We start from the raw sequence: 18,120 nt of genomic DNA, 5'->3' as shown, positions 1-18,120 counted from the left end.
AGGGGCTACTACTGATGTGAACACTCACATAAACTATCTCCAAGGCCATTTTTTAGTGATGGGGAAGAAGAGTCTCAACTATGCTATATCGTGGGATGGTCGAATGCCATAAAAACAAATTTCAAATCAACCTTCCACCAAAAGAGATAGAAACTGGGCTGTCAGAGAAGAAACAAGTCGATTTTATGTCTTTATGTTCTTATGTCCAGAATGGTGCCTCCCATGGATATAGCAGGACTCAACAATTCTTTGTCATCGATGCTTATAGTAAAAAGGGTTGATTAAAAAAAAAAATCTGGGGGCACCTGAGTGGGTCAGTGGATTAAGGGTCCGACTCTTGTTTTCAGTCCGGTCATGATCTTGTGGTTCACAGGATGGAGTCCTGCGTCAGACTCTGTGCTTGAGAGGACAGAGCCTGCTTGGGATTCTCTCTCTCTCTCTCTCTCTCTCTGACCCTCCCCCACTTTCTCTCTCTCTGAAAATAAGTAAAAAATTTTACATGATCTCATCACTCGTGATTTCGAGCCCCACATCGGACTCTGTGCTGACAGCTCAGAGACTGGAGCCTGCTTCAGATCTTGTGTCTCCCTCTCTCTCTGCCCCTCCCCCACTGGTGGTCTGTCTGTCTCCAGAAATAAATAAACGTTAAAAAAATTAAAGATAAATAAATAAAAAATTTTAAAGATAAGATAAGATAAAGGTCAGACATACTAATACAATAATCTGTCCTGGGCTTTCCAAAGTAATTATCTGTTTGCCTTTCCCTTCAAGTGGTCAGGGGGTGAAAACAAGTATGCTTTGACTTCACATTATCTCGTGAGCCACTGCCTGGCTGTCGTTTCACAAATAGCTGTGAAAAAACATTTCAAAACTACTGCATCCTCTTTAGACTAATTCCTTTCATCTCTCCTCTTTTATCTGGCCTTTACGAGTGTCTCTTAAGGTTCTGCTCCTTGCTGGTTGTGTGATGTTGAGAAAATGACATAATTTCTTTGATCTTACATTTCCACATTTGTGAATCAGGGCTGATAATAGTAGTATGAAAAATAAATGAGTTATTGTCTGTGAACGTCCTGGGCAGGATGCTTAGTGCACTGTAACTATTCGTGGCATTTATTGGATTAACAAGCATGCAAAAATGACGGTTCAGTTTTACCGCTGACATAAAAATTTCTCTTTTGACTCTGAGGTGAACACCCAAAGGAAAGAAGGATGGATCAGGAAACAGTACATGCTTTGGAAAGTACTTTTGAGGAAAGTCAATGATGTATGACCAAAAATTGTTCTCAGATTTAGGCCAGTTCTGCCTTTTCTGAAATATGAGCAGTTTGAGTTTTCTTTTGCTTTCGGAGAATTTTCTGTAAATCAAAGACTTATGTACATCTAGAGTTTTCAGAGCAAATACAAACAAAAAATCATCAGGGAAAAAAAATCCTACAGAATTTCTGGTTTCATCTGGATCTAAATTTATACATTCTTATCGTCCGTTTTACACTTTTTTTGTAAAACGGGGCAGACTGTTTAATTTTCATGAATCCTGTCATTCTCAATTAAAATTTTTTTTTTTTTGCAAAAAATCTCCCACAAAACACCTCTCATGCAATAAGTTTCCGCTAATAAGTACAGAGATTAATGGAAATCAGGTCACTTGAAAGACCATCATCGGCAGTAAACGTTTAGTGACTGCTTCCTATTTTATGCACTATGCTAAGCAATGGGACGTGATTCAAGCTTCTAGGAAACTTATATTCAAATCATTCAAAAGGAAAATTAGGAGAGTTGATTATGAGTGCATTATTCTATGAGAAAACAATCCTCTTTTTCTTTTTTGTCCATTGATTTTTTTTTTTTTCTGTTGGAATGTGTATAATTCTGGTATTAAACTGGGACACCTCCTATGGGGAGTGAAAGCAGACAACAGGATGTGAAGGAATTGGGAGGAGGGGTCCGATGAGGCAGAACAGGTAGGGGCTGAATTATTCATCTAGTTTGGGCCTGGCCTTTTTAATATATGAGCTGAGAACCAAATCGTCATTTAGAAACAAAAAAAGAAACTCTCTCATTAAATCCAAATTTTATGGTCATAAGGTTACAAGTCCATTAGTGAAATGGGGGTCAGAAGAGAATGAATGAGTGAAGACACCAAGCTATGATGAATTATCCACTAAGATGCTGTGAAAATGCCCAGGATAGCATAAAACCCAGCTGTGGAGGGATGAAGAAGGTGCCTCCTTGGAGGAGGGGTGGACCTAATTTGAACTTTCCTGGATAAGTAGGAGTTAGCCATTGGAAAGAGGAAGGAACTATGTATGCTCAAGAGCTCAGATCCGAGAACCAGCAACCACCATGTTTGGACTGGATGGAGAGCTAAGAGTTGAGGCCAGAAAGGTGAGCAGAGGTCAGATCATGAAAGATCTTAACTGTCATGAAGGCAATGGAGATAGACCCATTAAAGGAATTACGTTGGGGGAAGGCCTTAAGCAGATTGGCCTTTGAATAAGGACCTTCGGGACTAGTGTGTACAGATTGAGGGAGACAGTCTGGCTCTTGGCCCAATTTTCCTCCAGTGTTTCAGAGGGAAGAAAGTGACATACAATAAACATGTTTCTCAAGTTTAATCTAATTTTAATTTCTTAATGTTGTTCTTAGAAGCAACCCAGAAATCTCGAATAACTACCTAAATAAATTCAACTTGTAAACTTCGTATATACTGCTGATGTGTTGGTAGGGTTTTATGGAAGCAAGAATTTCAAGATAAGCTGGATGTAGTTCTAGAGATGATATTCCCCTTGTGCAGTCTCTATGGATTGATTCCTTTGATTTACCATTTAAAATCATCAGTCACGAGGGACGTCATGAATGGTTGTACAATTAAGGGTCTATACTCCCTCTTTGAAGGGCACAAATGTCTCCATGAAACACGGATGGCGCTTCCAAGGTTTTTCATAGGTGATTCAAAAATGAAATCAGAATATATTTTTAATTATTTACTTTCCCAATATTGTAAAACATAACAGATTACATTACTCAGTGGCTTCATTTCCCTAGTTCATAGTATACTCAGCATTAAGGACTCTTACGATCTTCATAAACAGATTCTGGGAAACATAAAAGTGTGGAAACATATGCATTCTGTCTGTTCTTTCAAAAATGCTAAGACCTGTTTTTCTCCAGAGAGACACGGTGCCTTAGTTGCTACTCCCAACTTTTCTCTCCTATGGGCCTCTTTTATTATTCTTGGCAGAAAAATTTAGTCCCTCACCTCTAAAGCAACTTCCTGGCAAGCCTAATACGAACCTTTCAAAAATCAAAGAATATAAAAGAACTTATAAAGCAAAAGCCACCTGACCCAACCCCTGTAAATTTTCCAGAGGCCACTACTTTGAATCATTTTCTTACTGTTTCTTGATTAATCAACTTTAGACATTTTCTTCTTACTTCCTGCTATGACAGATGAAGATTTGGCACATTTACACCACATCTCAGTTCATTTACCTCTGTCCTCATGTGTGTTAGTCATATCCCTTTACTGTGTTTCATTTCTTCATTGCAGAAGTTGCAAATGGATGGCCTGGAGGCTAAATCTGACTAGGGATGTGTTTTATTTGGATTACCGTTAGTTAAAAAACAAAGAAAAAACACAATACTGAAAAATTGTTAAGACTTAACAATTTTAGGGGCGCCTGGGTGGCGCAGTCGGTTAAGCGTCCGACTTCAGCCAGGTCACGATCTCGCGGTCCGTGAGTTCGAGCCCCGCGTCGGGCTCTGGGCTGATGGCTCGGAGCCTGGAGCCTGTTTCCGATTCTGTGTCTCCCTCTCTCTCTGACCCTCCCCCGTTCATGCTCTGTCTCTCTCTGTCCCAAAAATAAATAAACGTTGAAAAAAAAAAAATTAAAAAAAAAAAAAAAAAAAGACTTAACAATTTTGGAGGCACCTGGGTGGCTCAGTAGGTTAAGCGCCAGACTTCCCTTGGTTCCGGTCATGATCTCGCAGGGGGCAGCAGGTTCGAGCCCCACGTCAGGCTCTGGGCTGACAGCTCAGAGCCTGGAGCCTGCTTTGGATTCTGTGTCTCCCTCTCTCTCTGCCCCTCCCCCGCTTGTGCGTGTGCACGTGCATGCTCTCTCAAAATAAAAAATTAAATAAAAATAAATAATAAGAAATGATTTAACATTTTCAAAAAATCCAAATGTTTAGCTTCTCACAAAAAGTCAGATGAGGCATGTTTTCGTTCCTAGGGCAGCAGTAACAAAGTATCACAAATCAAGTGGCGTAAAACACCAGTGTATTCTCTCCCCATTCTGGAAGTGTATTCTCTCACTGTTCTGGAAGCTAGAAGTCTGGAATCAAGTGGTTGGCAGGGCCACAGTCTCTCTGAAAGCTCTAGGAGAGAATCCTTTTTTGACTCCTCAGAGCCTACAAACCTTGGCGTTCCTTGGTTTCTAGGTGTATCACTCACATTTCTGCCTCTGTCTTCACGTGTCTGTCCTTCCTCCGTGTGTCCTCATCTCCATCCAAATCTCCCCTTCTTGTGAGGGGTACCAGCCACTGGATTGAGGGCTTGCCCTGATCCCTTGTAACCTCACCTTAAGTAATTGACATCTGCAGACACTATTAACAAGAAAGATCACATTCTGAGGTTCCAGGTGGACAGGAATTTTGGAGGGCAAGGGGACACTAACTCAGTACATGGCATATATGCCCCGTCCTAAGAACTGACTGAAGCTGGTCCAGTGGCCGAACTCTCCAGGTGGGACGAGCACCTACTAGTAGGCCCAAATTCTCATCGCATCTATGAGGCAAACACATGCACCAGTACCTGAGCCCTGTTTTTCATGTATGTTACCTGCTTTGTTCCTGTAAAAGTCTGTTTGCTAACTGTGCTACTATTTACCTTTATAACTTTTAAATAATATACCAAAACTCCCATTTCATGCTTCATAAGCTTTTGTCAATATCTCACAGCTCCCTTCCTGTTTTGTAAGACCAAGATACTGGTTTTTTTCCACTTCACCTCTATCTCTTCTATTCCCTTTCCATCTCACACATTTTGTCAGAAGCACCTTAACTATTGTTATGAATTGAATCGTGTCCAACACTTCCCCCCAATTCATTTGCCAAAGTCCTAATTCCCACTACCTCAGAATGTGACCTTATTTGGAAATAAGGTGATTGCAGATATAATCAGTTAAGATGAGATCATACTGCAGCAGGGTGGGTCCCTAATCCAATATAAGTGATGTGCTTAAAAAGGGGAAATCTGGAGACAGACATAACCACAGGGAGAGTGCCAGGTCAAGATGAATGCAGAGATTGGGGCGATGCAGCAGAAGCCATGGAATGCCAAAGACTGCCAGCAGAAGCTAGGAGAGAGGCATGGAAGAGATTCTCCCTCACAGCCCTCAGAAGGAACCAACACTGCTGACATTTTAATCTCCAATTTCTAGCTTCAGAAACTGTGAGACAATAAATTCCTAGTGTCGAAAGGTACCCCCCCCCCATTTCCGGTACTTTGTTACAGCAGCCCTAATAAATTAATACATAATATATAATATATATATTAAGTATATCTTATATTCTGTGGTCCTCAAGTGGTTGTTCATCCTGGGTTATCTATGCATATTTAAGAATGGGCAATAGACTTCTGCTTCTACACATGAAGGGGTTACCAGTATGGGGCTTGCACTCCTGTTGTAAACAATTAGAAAACTGAGCAAAATATCTGAAATAAATGCTTGAAGCCTTTTCCTTTCAGTCATTGAAAGAAAGGAAACCTACAGGATATGTCTTTTGATTGTTGCAGCTTTATCACTGGAGGCAGTTTCTAGACCATGGCACAGGAAGGAGAAACATCACTAGGAGATCTCACTGAGTTGATGAGCCAGAGATAAGGACTTGGGGAGGCTGGGTGGCTTCAGTTTGTGAGGAAGAATATCAAAGGGGAGGGAGAGATGCAGAGAAAGAGATCCAAAAATCTGCATAGGGATCCCCTTACTGTTTGACAGAAAAGTAATCTGAACCTATATAAGATGAAACCTCATGGGCTAAGCAAAGAACACAACCTGGGCGCTATGACCTAAACAAGTTCTAAGCTTGCACAGGGCTAAGAGACACTTTATCTCCATGTGGCCATGTGAAGAAAACATATGAAAGACTTGGGGCATTCAATAGAGAACTAAGAAGTGTTATGTGTTCTAGTGGGGCTAAATAAGTATTAGAATAAAAGCTACTTTAGATCTGACTGAACAAAACTTAAAACTAGGTCTTGAAATAATTAAGCTGATCCTCAAGTAACTAATTTAACATTCTTTAACATTCATTAAATTTAACATTCATTAAACTTAACACTCATAAAAGCAAGTTTAACATTCATTAAAAGAATGCAACAAAAGACAAATAGTCAACAATATAAAATTCACAATGTTCAACTTCTAGTCAAAACTCACTAGGTAAGTGAAGAAGGTAAAAATATGACCTCTAACCAGGAGAAAAATGAGTCAATGTTTCTAAGAGCTGTTGTCTGTTTCTAGACTCAGAAATGACAGGTGTGATGGAATTAACAGACAAGGAATTGAAAATAGCTATTATAGATATGTTCAAATGTTTAAAGGAGAAGAAAAATAATAAAGAAAAAATGAAATGTATAAAAAAGAACTAAATGGGTACTTCCAGAAGTAACAAAATACAAAATGTGAATTGAAAATTTCACTAGATGAACTTAATAGCAGTTTAGATACTGAAAATAGAAAGATCAGTGAACTTGAAGACACAGCAATGGAAATTATCTATATGGAAAAAGAGGAAGAAACTGAAAAACAATTAATGAGACTCAATAACCTATGAGTCAATTTCAAGAGGCCAAACGTGTGTAATTGAGACCCCAAAGGAGAAGAAAGATGTGGAGAAAAGATCTGCAGAAGTAATAGTCAAAAAACTTCCAAATATGATTAAAAATTTTAAAAATTCACAGATCCAAAAAGACAAATGAAAGTCGAGCAAGAAAACACATAGAAAACCATTGCAAGGAATATAATAATTAAATTGCTAAGACCACTGACAAAGAAAACATTTATCAAATAGCCAGTAAAAAAGAAAAAATTAACACAGACTTCTCACTACAAACTATGTAAATTAGAAGACAATGAAACAATCAATGGTAAAAGAAAAAGACTGTCAGTCTAGAATTCTATATTTTTTAAAAAATGCTTTTCAAAATAAAGAAAAACATAGAAACTTTCAGGAAAACAAAGCGAAATAATTTGTTGTGAGCTCACCTGCACTACAAGAAAGGTTAAACAATATCCTTCAGGCTGAAGGCAATGGTATCAGATAATCTTGGATCTACACAAAGGAGTGACAAGGTTCAGAAATGATAAATATAGGGGTAATTATAACAGACCTTTTACTTCATTTTATTTTTTTTAAGGATGTTGATTGTTCACAGCAAAAGAAATAATAATACATTTTGCTTTCTATTGTGTATGCATATATGTTATGTGTGTAGAATTAAAACCTTGGCAAAAACAGCATAAAAGATGGGAGAGGGAAATGGAAGTATGCTGTGGTAAGGTTCTTACACCAAATTTGAAGTAGTATAATATCATTTGAAATTAGATTCTGTTAAGGTGAAGGTTCATATTGCAAGTCCCACAGCATGCACACAGACATACAAAAAAGAGGTATAGCTAACAAATAAATAATGGGGATAAAATGGAATACATTTAATGGAATACATTAAATAGAAATAGATCAACCACTCTAATTAAAACGTAGGGAATGTTGAACTGGATTTTTAAAAAAGCAAGACCCACATAGATGCTATATACAAGAAACTTGCTTTAAATATAAAGAGGTATAGCTAACAAATAAATAATGGAGATAAAATGGAATGCATTTAATGGAATACAGTAATTAGAAATAGACTAGCCACTCTAATTAAAAGGTAGGGACTGTTGAACTGGATTTTTTAAAAAGCAAGACCCCCCCCCCCCCCATAAATAAATAAATAAATAAATAAATAAATAAATAAATAAAGTAAGTAAGACCCAAATGCTATATACAAGAAACTTGCTTTACATATAGGTTAAAAGGATAGAAAAAGTTATAATAGGCAAACAATAATTACGAGAAAGCTGGAATGGCTCTAGTAAGAAAAAAGTAACATCAGGATAAAGAATATACCAGATATAAAGAGGGACATTTCAGTATGAAAAAGAATATGGGGTTAAATTCACAAGGATGACATAATTCTTACATGTATCTGCAGCTAAAAACAGTGTTTCAAAATATGAAGCCAAGTTGATAGAATTAAAGGAGAAATAGAACAATTCACAATTGTGGTTCAAGATTTCACTCAGCTCAGTAATTGATACTAATTAGTACATCTGTAAGAATATATGAGACCCCTAAGCCACATTGACCCATTGATATTTATAGAATACTTTTTCCTTATCATAGTACACTATACCTAATAACAGAAGAATGCACATTGTTTTTAACTTAGAATAATCACTAAAATAGGCCATATATTGGACCATAAAACAAGTTTGAATAGGTTTAGATGTACTGAAATCATAATGAACATGTTCTCTGACCATAATGGAATTAAATTAGAAACTGGTAGCCAAAAGATATATGAGAAGAGTCTAATTATCTGGATAATCAACAGATTTGTAATTAATTTATGGATTAAAAAAGAAATCACAAACGGAATTTTAAAACATTTTGAACCAACTGATAACAAAACCACAGCATATCAAAATTTATGGGAGGTAGCTAAAGCTTAAAGGAAAATATGTAGTTTGTTAAACATTTTTTTTAATGTTTGTTTATTTTTGAGACAGAGAGAGACAGAGCATGAGCATGGGAGGGGCAGAGAGAGAGGGAGACACAGAATCTGAAGCAGGCTCCAGGCTCTGAGCTGGCAGCACAGAGCCCGATGCAGGGCTCAAACTCGTTAACTATGAGATCATGACCTGAGCAGATGTTGGATGTTTAACCGACTAAGCCACGCAGGTGCCCCATTAAATAAATAATAAATTTTAAAAACAAAATAAAAATCCGTTGTAACTTTTAAGTTTATTTATTTATGAGAGAGAGAGAGAGAGAGAGAGAGAGAGAGAGAGAGGTGCAAGTGGGGGAGGGGCAGAGAAAAAGAGAAGGCGAGAGAGAATCACAAGCAGACTCCATAGTGTCAGTGCAGAGCTGGAGACAGGGCTCAAACCCATGAACCTTGAGATCATGAACCTGAGCCAAAATCAAGAGTCAGACGCTTAACCGACTGAGCCCCAAATCAATAGTAATTCCAAATACTAGTAATAAACTGAAGAAAATGAGGAGCACCTAGGTGGCTCAGCTGGTTAAACATCGACTTGGCTCATGCAACTCAGGTCATGATCTCATACTTTGTGAGTTCAGGCCCTGCCTCCGGCTCTGTGCTGACAGCTCAGAACCTGGAACCTGCTTTAGATTCTGTGTCTTGCTCTCTTTCTGCCCTTTCCCTGCTCATGCTCTCTCTCTCTCTCTCTCAAAAATAAACAACAAAAAAAGAAAACTAAAAAAAAAAACCTGAAAAAAATGAAATATTAAAAAACATTTTACATATCTTTCATGAAAATTAACTAAAAAATGGATCACTGACCAAATATTAAAATGCAAAGCTATAAAACTTCCGGTTTGGAACAGGAGAAAATATATTTGACCTTGGATTTGGTGATGAATTTTTAGATACACCAAAAGCACGATCCATGAAAGAAAAACTTGTTAATTTGTACTTTATAAAAACTAAACATATCTGTTCTGGGAAGATAATCAAAAGACAAGCCTCGGACAGGCAAAAACTTTTTGGAAAACACATATCTGATATGAAAAATATACAAAGAACTCTTAAAGCTCAACAATAAGAAAACAATCCAAATTGTAAAAACGTGCACCAAATCTAAAACATACACAACATACACATCAAAGAAGATATGCAGATAGCAAATAAACATATGAAAAAATGCTCAATAGCATTTGATATTAGGGGTCTTCATAATAAAACAAGAAGATACGACTATATACCCGTTAGAACTGCTAAAATCCAAATACTGATAATACCTGTTGCTGGTGAGGATGTGGAGAACAGGAACTCTCACTCATTGATGGCGGAAATGGAAAATGGTACAAACACTTTGGTAGTTTCTTACAAAGCTAAAAATAGTCTAGACATAATATTATTATATGATCCAGCAATTTCACTCCTAGTGATTTGCTGATTTGCAAAATTACCCAACTGATTTGAAAAATTATGTCTACCTAGAAACCTGCAGACAATCATCAGCTCTATTCATAACCACTCAAAATAGGAAGCAACAAAGATATCCTTCAATAGGTGAAGAGATAAGCAAATTGTGGTACATCCATACAATGTATATCTTTTCAGCCACAAAAAAGAAATTAGCTATCAAGCCACAAAAAGGTATGGATGACCCTTAAATACATATTGCTAAGTGAAAGGTGCCTGTCCCAAAAGATTACTGCATAATTATAATTACAATTACATCATGGAAAAGGTAAACTATAGCAGTATTAAAAAGATCAGTGATTGACAGGCCAGAGGCTTGAGGGGAATGGGAGAGGGTTAAATGGGTGAATCACAGAATTTTTTGTAGGGAAGTGAAACTATTCTATATGAGACTCTAGTGGTAGATATGTGAATTTAATAGTTTTGTACATAATAGCTCCCAACTGGAAACAACCTGAATGTCCAACCACAGGTGAATGGATAAGCAATGTGGTCTATCCATTCAAGGCAGTACTACTCAGCAACAGAAAGAAATGAATTACTGATATGAGTTACAACACGACAAATCTCAAAAACACTATGTCTAGCAAGAGAAGCCAGTACTGCATACTCTATGATTCAGTTCAGCAGAAGTTCTAGAACATGAAAAGTAGTTGCCTACGGTGGGCTGGTGGTGGCAGTGGTGATTGATTGCAAAGAGGCAGGAGGAAAGTTTATTTTTGTGAATGACATATTCTTTGTGTGGTGGTTACATGCCTTATGTGTTTGCCACTATATTATAAACAAATTGATTTGATTTTTTTTTTTTTTTTTTAAAGAGGCAACGGTAAGACTGACTGATTTGTAGACAAAGAAGGAGATTCTCAATTGATAGGCTTTCCTGGAGAGTACAGGTCATGGGCTGGTTTTTACGACGGAAACTTCTCCCATGCCAGAAGGGAGAGCTTTTCTCTGCTCTACCAACTCCTTCCTAACACCCCTAATTCTCTCTAGGTAGTTCTCTAGAAAGGAATTCTCCTGTCCATCCCAGCCTCCAGATGTAATCATCTGGCTGGCAACTATTCTGTGTCTCAAAGTCTGTTCCCTATACACCTTCGGATGGTCTGATCCTGACTCATTTCTCTTTCTTTCCCTCTGTAATACTTCCTATACCCGAGTCCAAAACCTCTCCAAAGCCCTACAAATCCAGAGTTGTTTATGTGTTGTTAGGATGTTTGTTCTGTGATGTGCATCCATTGATTTAATCCTAGTTGAAGTGTGTTGTAATAATTATCTATTGTTGAATAGCAAATACTGCAAAATTTAGGGGCTTAAAACAATAATAAAAAGGACATGAGGATCATTGGGGTTCATCTTGGGGGCTGTCTAATCCAGTCAGTAAATACTTACTTGTGTGTTTATGTCCATCTATTTCATTTTTATTCCTCAGTATCTGTTTCACCTGCCACTTGTGAAGAAAATACCAATCAGTTTTTATTAGTATGATAGATACTATGGCAAACATAACTAAGACATTTATAGTATTTCAAAGTTTCAAAGTTACAATTGTAAGTGCTTCTCTCTCTCTCTTTTTTTAAAAAGACTTTTATTTTAAGTAATCTCTACTCTCTATACCCAGTGCCAGGCTCTAACTCACAATCCCAAGACCAAAAGTCGCATGCCCCATCAACAGAGCCAGCCAGGCACCTCTGTGTTTCTCTCTTTTCATTTTTATTTTTTATTATTTTTTAAAGTTTATTTATTTATTTGGAGAGAGAAAGAGAGAGCAGGGGAGGGGCAGAGAGAGGGAGAGAGACAGAGAATCGAAAACAGGCTTTGCACTGGTGGCACATACCCCTACACGGGTCTCAAACCCGTGAATTGTGAGGTCATGACCTGAGCTGAAACCAAAAGTTGGATGGACGCTTAACCAACTGAGCCACTTAGGTGCCCCTCTCTCTTTCTAAAAAAGTAATAGATTTTAGAGCACCTGGCTTGCTCAGTCTGTTAAGCGTCTGATCCTTTATCTCGGCTCAGGTCATGATCTTACAGTTTGTGAGTCTGAGTCCCACGTTGAGCTCTGTGCTGAGAGGACAGGGCCTACTTGGGATTCTCTCTCTCCTTCTCTCACTGCCCTGCTCATGCTCTAAATCTCTTTCAAAATAAACATTTTTTAAAAAGTAATAGACTTTATCTTTTTGAGCAGTTTTAGGTTAACAGAAAAATTGAGCAAGATGGATAGAGTCCCATAAACTCTTCATCCCCTAGTTTCTTCCACTAACGTCTTGCATTACTGTGGTGTGCTTGTTACAGTTAGTGAATCAATAGGGATGCATTATTATTATTGAAGTTCATAGTCTACATTGGGTTCACTCTTAGTGTTGTGCATGCTATGGATTTTGACAAATGTATAATGACACGTATCTACCTTTACAGCATCATACAGAACAGTTCACTTCCTTAAAAATATTCCATCCTCCCCTAAGAACCTCTGATCTTTTTACTATCTCCAGTTTTGCTTTTCCCAGAATGTCATATCATTAGAATCATACAGTATTAAGCCTCTTCCAATTGGTTTCTTTCACTTAGTGATATGCACCTGGGTTCCTCCATATCTTTTGTGGCTTGAGAGCTCAATTCTTTTCATTGCTGAGTAATATTCTACTGAATGGATGTACTACAGTGGTTTACCCATTCACTTACTGATGGCTATCTCAGTTGCTTCCACATTTTGGAAATTATGGAAAAAGCTGCTATAAACACTGACATGCAGGTTTTTTGTGTAGCTATATACACATCCTTTTTCATCCTTGGTTCTTCAGGTTTATGCTAAAGTTTTCTTTCTTAGATGGTTCATTTCTTTCATATCTGAGAAAAACCCTTCATCCTGTTTGTATGAGCCTGAATTCTTGGTAGTCTCTCAGTAAATATTAATTACTGCGAGGTTTCCTCAAAATTCGACAGACATTTTAACTTTTGTTGAGTAACTTTAAAAGTCCTTTGAATTTCTAGACTCATGCCCATTTCCACAGAAAGGTAGAACTGTATGCTGTAATTGAGATTGGAGCAGTAAGGAACTTATGGATAATGCAAGCAAAAGTATTTTAAGTTCTTTTCAGATGATGTTTGAAATGTCTATCTTATAATTTCTCTTTCTATCCTTACCTGAGCTCTTAAGTAAAAATTCTAGCATAAACACATCCAAATTACTGAATATTCCATTTGATTATAAAATGAAGATTATGTTTCTCTGAAAACATCATGCCCAATTCTTGTGTTTTATTACTTTTTAAGCCATTCCAGGGGCCCTAAACACACACATGGCACCAAAACAGACTGCTCTGTATGAGAACACATATTTTGCTTTAGTTCTAGACAGCTGTAATGGACAGCTGGACTTTCTTGGCTGCAGCATAACCAACCCTTCTTCCTGTTTGAGGAAATTCCCCCACTGTCTCGTTGAGAGGTCACACCCTCCTTCCCACTCGGGAAGTGTAAGGGGCCATTTACCCTAGCAGCCTGCATGGGCACATGATCTTTAGCCAATGATCATTTTTCTCAGAAAGTTGAATCGTAACCAAGTGACACAAAAGTAAAGAAGTGATGAGATTTAATTCACACTAGTGGGGACATTATCTCTAAACAGCAGTGTCCTTCCACAGAGGTGGTTGTGTCCTTCCTCAGCGATTCTTCCTCACGTTTTCTGGCTTCCTTGCTGTCTGGATTTATCTGGGTCTTTACCTATTATTTAAGCCTTGGTATTATAGCTTCAATTTGTGAGCCCTTTACACATCTTCAATAAATTCCTTTTTTACTTAGGATTTTTAACTAACTTTCTAACTTTCAGTAGAGTTATTTTAATTGATAAATCGGCAAAATCAATCCATCAATTCTCCCAATATTCATTAAGCACAACCTATGTTGTGCAGGGCTTAAGAATAAAATGGCGGGGCACGTGGGTATCTCAATCTGCTAAACTTCTGACTCTTGATTTCAGCTCAGGTCATGATCCCATGGTTCAGAAGACTGAGCCGCATGTTGGGCTCCACACTGACAGCAAGGAGCCTGCTTGGGATTCTCTCTCTCCCTCTCTCTTTGCCCCTCTCCTGCTTGTGTGCGAGTGTGCACATGTGCATGCTCTCTCTCTCAAAATACATAAACTTAAAAAAATAAATAAAATCTTTAAAAAAAACCTGTCTACTTTGTACTTTAGATAACATTGAAAAGACAGAAACTAAGGCTTAATCTGGCATAATGTTTTCAAAGTTCATCCGTGTTATAGCATGTATTAGAAGTTCATTCCTTTTTATTGCTGACAAATACTATATTGTATGGATCTCTCACATGTTGTTTATCCATTCATCTGTTGATGGACATTTGGGCCCTTTCTATTTTTTGGCTATTATGCTGCTATAAACATTCATGTACAAGTTTTTGCATGGAGATAGGTTTTCACAACTCATAGGTATATACTTAATGGTAGAATTGCTGGGCCACATTGAAATTCTATGTTTAGCACTTTGAGCAACTGTCAAACTGTTTTGCAAAGCAGCCATACCAATTTTACTTCCTTACCAGCAATGTATGAAGGTCCATTTTCTCCACATTTTTCAACAAAACTTATCTAGTGATTATTGCCAGCCTGGTGTTTGAAGTGGTATCTCATTGTGATTTTTATCTGAATTTCCCTAATAGCTAATGATGTTGAGCATCTTTTCATGTCCTTTTTTAGCTATTTGTATCTTCTTTGGAGAAGAGTCTATTCAGATCCTTTAACCATTTTAAAATTGGGTTTTTTCATTTCAATATTGAGTTGTAGGAATTCTTTATATATTCTAGATACAAGTCCCTTAACACACACACACACACACACACACACACACACACACACACATATATATATATACATATATATACATATATGTATATATATATATGTGTATATATATGTATATATATATATATATATATATATATATATATGAGCTGTTCACTTTCTTGATGTTGTCATTTGAAGCACAAAGCTTTTGAATCATAATATGTCCAATTTATCTATTTTTCCTTTTGTCATTTGTATCCTTGGTATCTCATCTGAGATTTTATGTAACCCAAAATTGCAAATATTTATTTGTATGTTTCCTTCTCAGAGTTTTATAGCTTTAGGTCTTATATTAGGTCTCCAATCCATTTTGTGTTGATTTTTGAATATGGTATGAGATTGGGGTCCAACTATGTTCTTTTGTATGTGGCTACCCAGTTGTCTCAGCACCGTTTGTTGAAAAGACTATTCTTCCCCATTGAATTATTTTGGGACCCTTGTTGAAAATGATCTGACCATAAAAATAAAGGTGAATCAATTCTTAAATTCTAAGTCTAATACTTTTATTGTAATGCTCTGAAAACAAAATAAGATTCTCATTGTCAGTTAAAAAGTTCTGGGAGAAATCATTTCACTTGATCTATATCACCAATAGTGTACTTTAAGATTATAATGACTTCACTAATAAGAACTTTAACACAACATAGATGAATTGTTCATGTTTGTTTTCACTTTCTCCATCAACTCTCTTAGTGGATATAATTGGAAATTTAAAGTATTCTTGTTCTATACTTGAACTTCCAAATATTCCTGAAAATCTCCTAAGAGTACATATTCTGATGAAGTTACACATTAACAAAATATCCCAAAAAGGTATATCCATTTTAAATTCTGACATAATTCAATGTATTAATTTGATTTATCTCTATAACTAAGGCATAACTAGTATAAGATAACTGTAATGTTCATAGTTTTATGCCAAAGTGTGAATCCTAGTTTTTGGACCAAATCCCCCCAAAATTACAAAAGTTGCTCTAGGACAGGCATGAAAAATGATTTAATTGCTGGTACCATCTCTGACCTATTGGTAATGGGCCTCTGAACCATTACCAAAGATGAGCATGGGACCAGCACATCTATCATTTTCATCTATTATTAGTAAAATTCATCTTAAAATTTTATCACAAATTTTGTGTTTTACTTTTATTCTGAAATATACTATGTTTGTGTGCGCCTCCCCCAGGCTTAAGAAAAAAGTTATGCGTGATGTATAGATTAAAATCAAGAGCACCACAAAAGGGCGCCTGGGTGGCTCAGTTGGTTTAGGCGTCCGACTTCAGCTCAGGTCATGATTTCCCATGAGTTTGAGCCCTGTGTCGGGCTCTGTGCTGACAGCTCAGAGCTTAGGCCTGCTTCACATTGTGTCTCCCTCTCTGCCCCTTCTGGGCTCACACATTTTTTCTCTCTCTAAAATAAAATACATTAAAAACAAAAACAAAAACAGAGCACCACTGAACTTTACCTTCCCTCCAACTAACTCCTCAAACTCCCTGTCCCTACACCCTTTGTGTTCCCAATTCCTTTCTTAGTGAATGAAGAGCTTAATCCCCAAAGGCCTGATATAATCCCCAGGGTTCTCTTCCCATAGATTTCCCACTCCTCTCCCCCCATTCCTGGGAAGGGGCAGGCACCTCAATTTGAATGGATGCGGTACAGCCTAGTGAAGGATCCCATAACCTGGGGCACCAAAATGGGGCCCTCGTGCCATAGAAAAAGGATACTGGTGCCTCTGAGAAAGGAGGCATGCAGACTCAAAATCCTCTCATCATGAATAGTCACTGCTAAATCGGTTGCCCTTCTAATGAGGGCTATAGAACCACACCATGTCCTTCTTGAGCCCGAGCTGCTGGGCAATGTGGCTGATCTGCTCCAGGGTGGGTTTCAGGCACTTATTTTGAGATGGAGTCTGAGGCTATATTTAGGATGCGCAGGAAGGAGTGCTGTCATTAATTAATGATATCCATCATGGAAGTGGGATGAGCATGGGGTCACACTGAAGTGTTTAGGAATTTAGTTTGGCTGTAATAAAACTGGAAAAAGCAGTGGCTTAAACATATTACCAGATTTATGTCTTTTTCAGTCCAGGATTGGTTTGGCACATCCACAACATCCTCAGGGAGCCAGGGTCCTCCACTCTCCCTCCACCTAGTAATCCTTAGCCCGCACTTGTTCCTTTGTAGTCACAAGACGGCTGCCCAAATTCCAGTATTGCATCCAGACGTAAAGAAAAGTAAGGGTGAAGGGCAAAAGGCACAGGTCAGTTAAACTGGTCTTCCATTTTCAGAAGCATTTACAGAAGCCTCATCCAAACTGTTCTGCTTCCATTTCATTGGCCAGAACTACATAATATGTTCTTGTCCTTCACCTGCAGAGTGCTGGAAGATGTAGTTTTTAGCTAGGCACATTTATACCCCCTCCGAAACCAGTGTTCTGTTACTTATGATCAGGGAGAATCCATATTAGGAAGGTCTCTAGCAGTTTAGTCCACCATTCCTATTCTGTAAATAGGTATCCTTCACCTTTATTGAACCAGCAAGAACTCTACCCCCAGTACCCCCAAATCCCCACCCACTCTCACACACAGAGGTAGCATTGCTCTTCTGCAAAGGGTTGATAGCCAGTGTGGGTTCTGAACTGTGTGAAAGATGAGCATGGGAGAGGCACATCTTTCACTTCTGAGTCTTACTAGTGAAATTGATCTTAAAATTGTATTACAAATTTTGCATTCTATTTCCTTTTGCTGGGAAATTTATTACTATAGTTGTATTCAACATAAATCTCAGGACTGATAGCACTGTGAAACATCTTGTAATTCTTAAAAGACTGGACTACAAACCTAGACAGACTTGGGTTAGAATCCAGATCCAAATTTACTAGCAATGTACTTTGGGCAAGGCATTCAAACTATGCCTCAATTTCCTCATTTGTAAACTGTGGTAATAATTTTTATAAGTCAGATGAGAAGACAATTTATGTCCAA

At 37.7% G+C, this 18,120-nt stretch overlaps 1 protein-coding gene across 6 annotated transcripts in view; it reads right to left on the bottom strand.

The window, feature by feature from the left end:
• LOC125160904 (methyl-CpG-binding domain protein 2-like) overlaps positions 1-18,120 on the bottom strand; it is a 37,389-nt gene that overhangs the window by 14,887 nt on the left and 4,382 nt on the right. For 3 of the 6 annotated variants that reach the window (XR_007150405.1, XR_007150409.1, XR_007150406.1), the window contains one exon: positions 17,201-17,331. The exons of 2 other annotated variants lie outside the window; for them this stretch is intronic. The gene's annotated coding sequence lies outside the window, so the exon portion shown is untranslated. Of the gene's footprint in view, positions 1-15,621; positions 17,332-18,120 lie in introns of those variants that run through there. One more of the 6 variants, XR_007150407.1, reaches the window with a different exon arrangement.

The sequence above is a fragment of the Prionailurus viverrinus genome, chromosome A2 (genome assembly GCF_022837055.1).
Source record: "Prionailurus viverrinus isolate Anna chromosome A2, UM_Priviv_1.0, whole genome shotgun sequence".
Taxonomy (NCBI): Eukaryota; Metazoa; Chordata; class Mammalia; order Carnivora; family Felidae; genus Prionailurus; species Prionailurus viverrinus.
The sequence above is the reverse complement of the archived record's forward strand: the minus strand, read 5'-3'. Positions and strand labels throughout refer to the sequence as shown.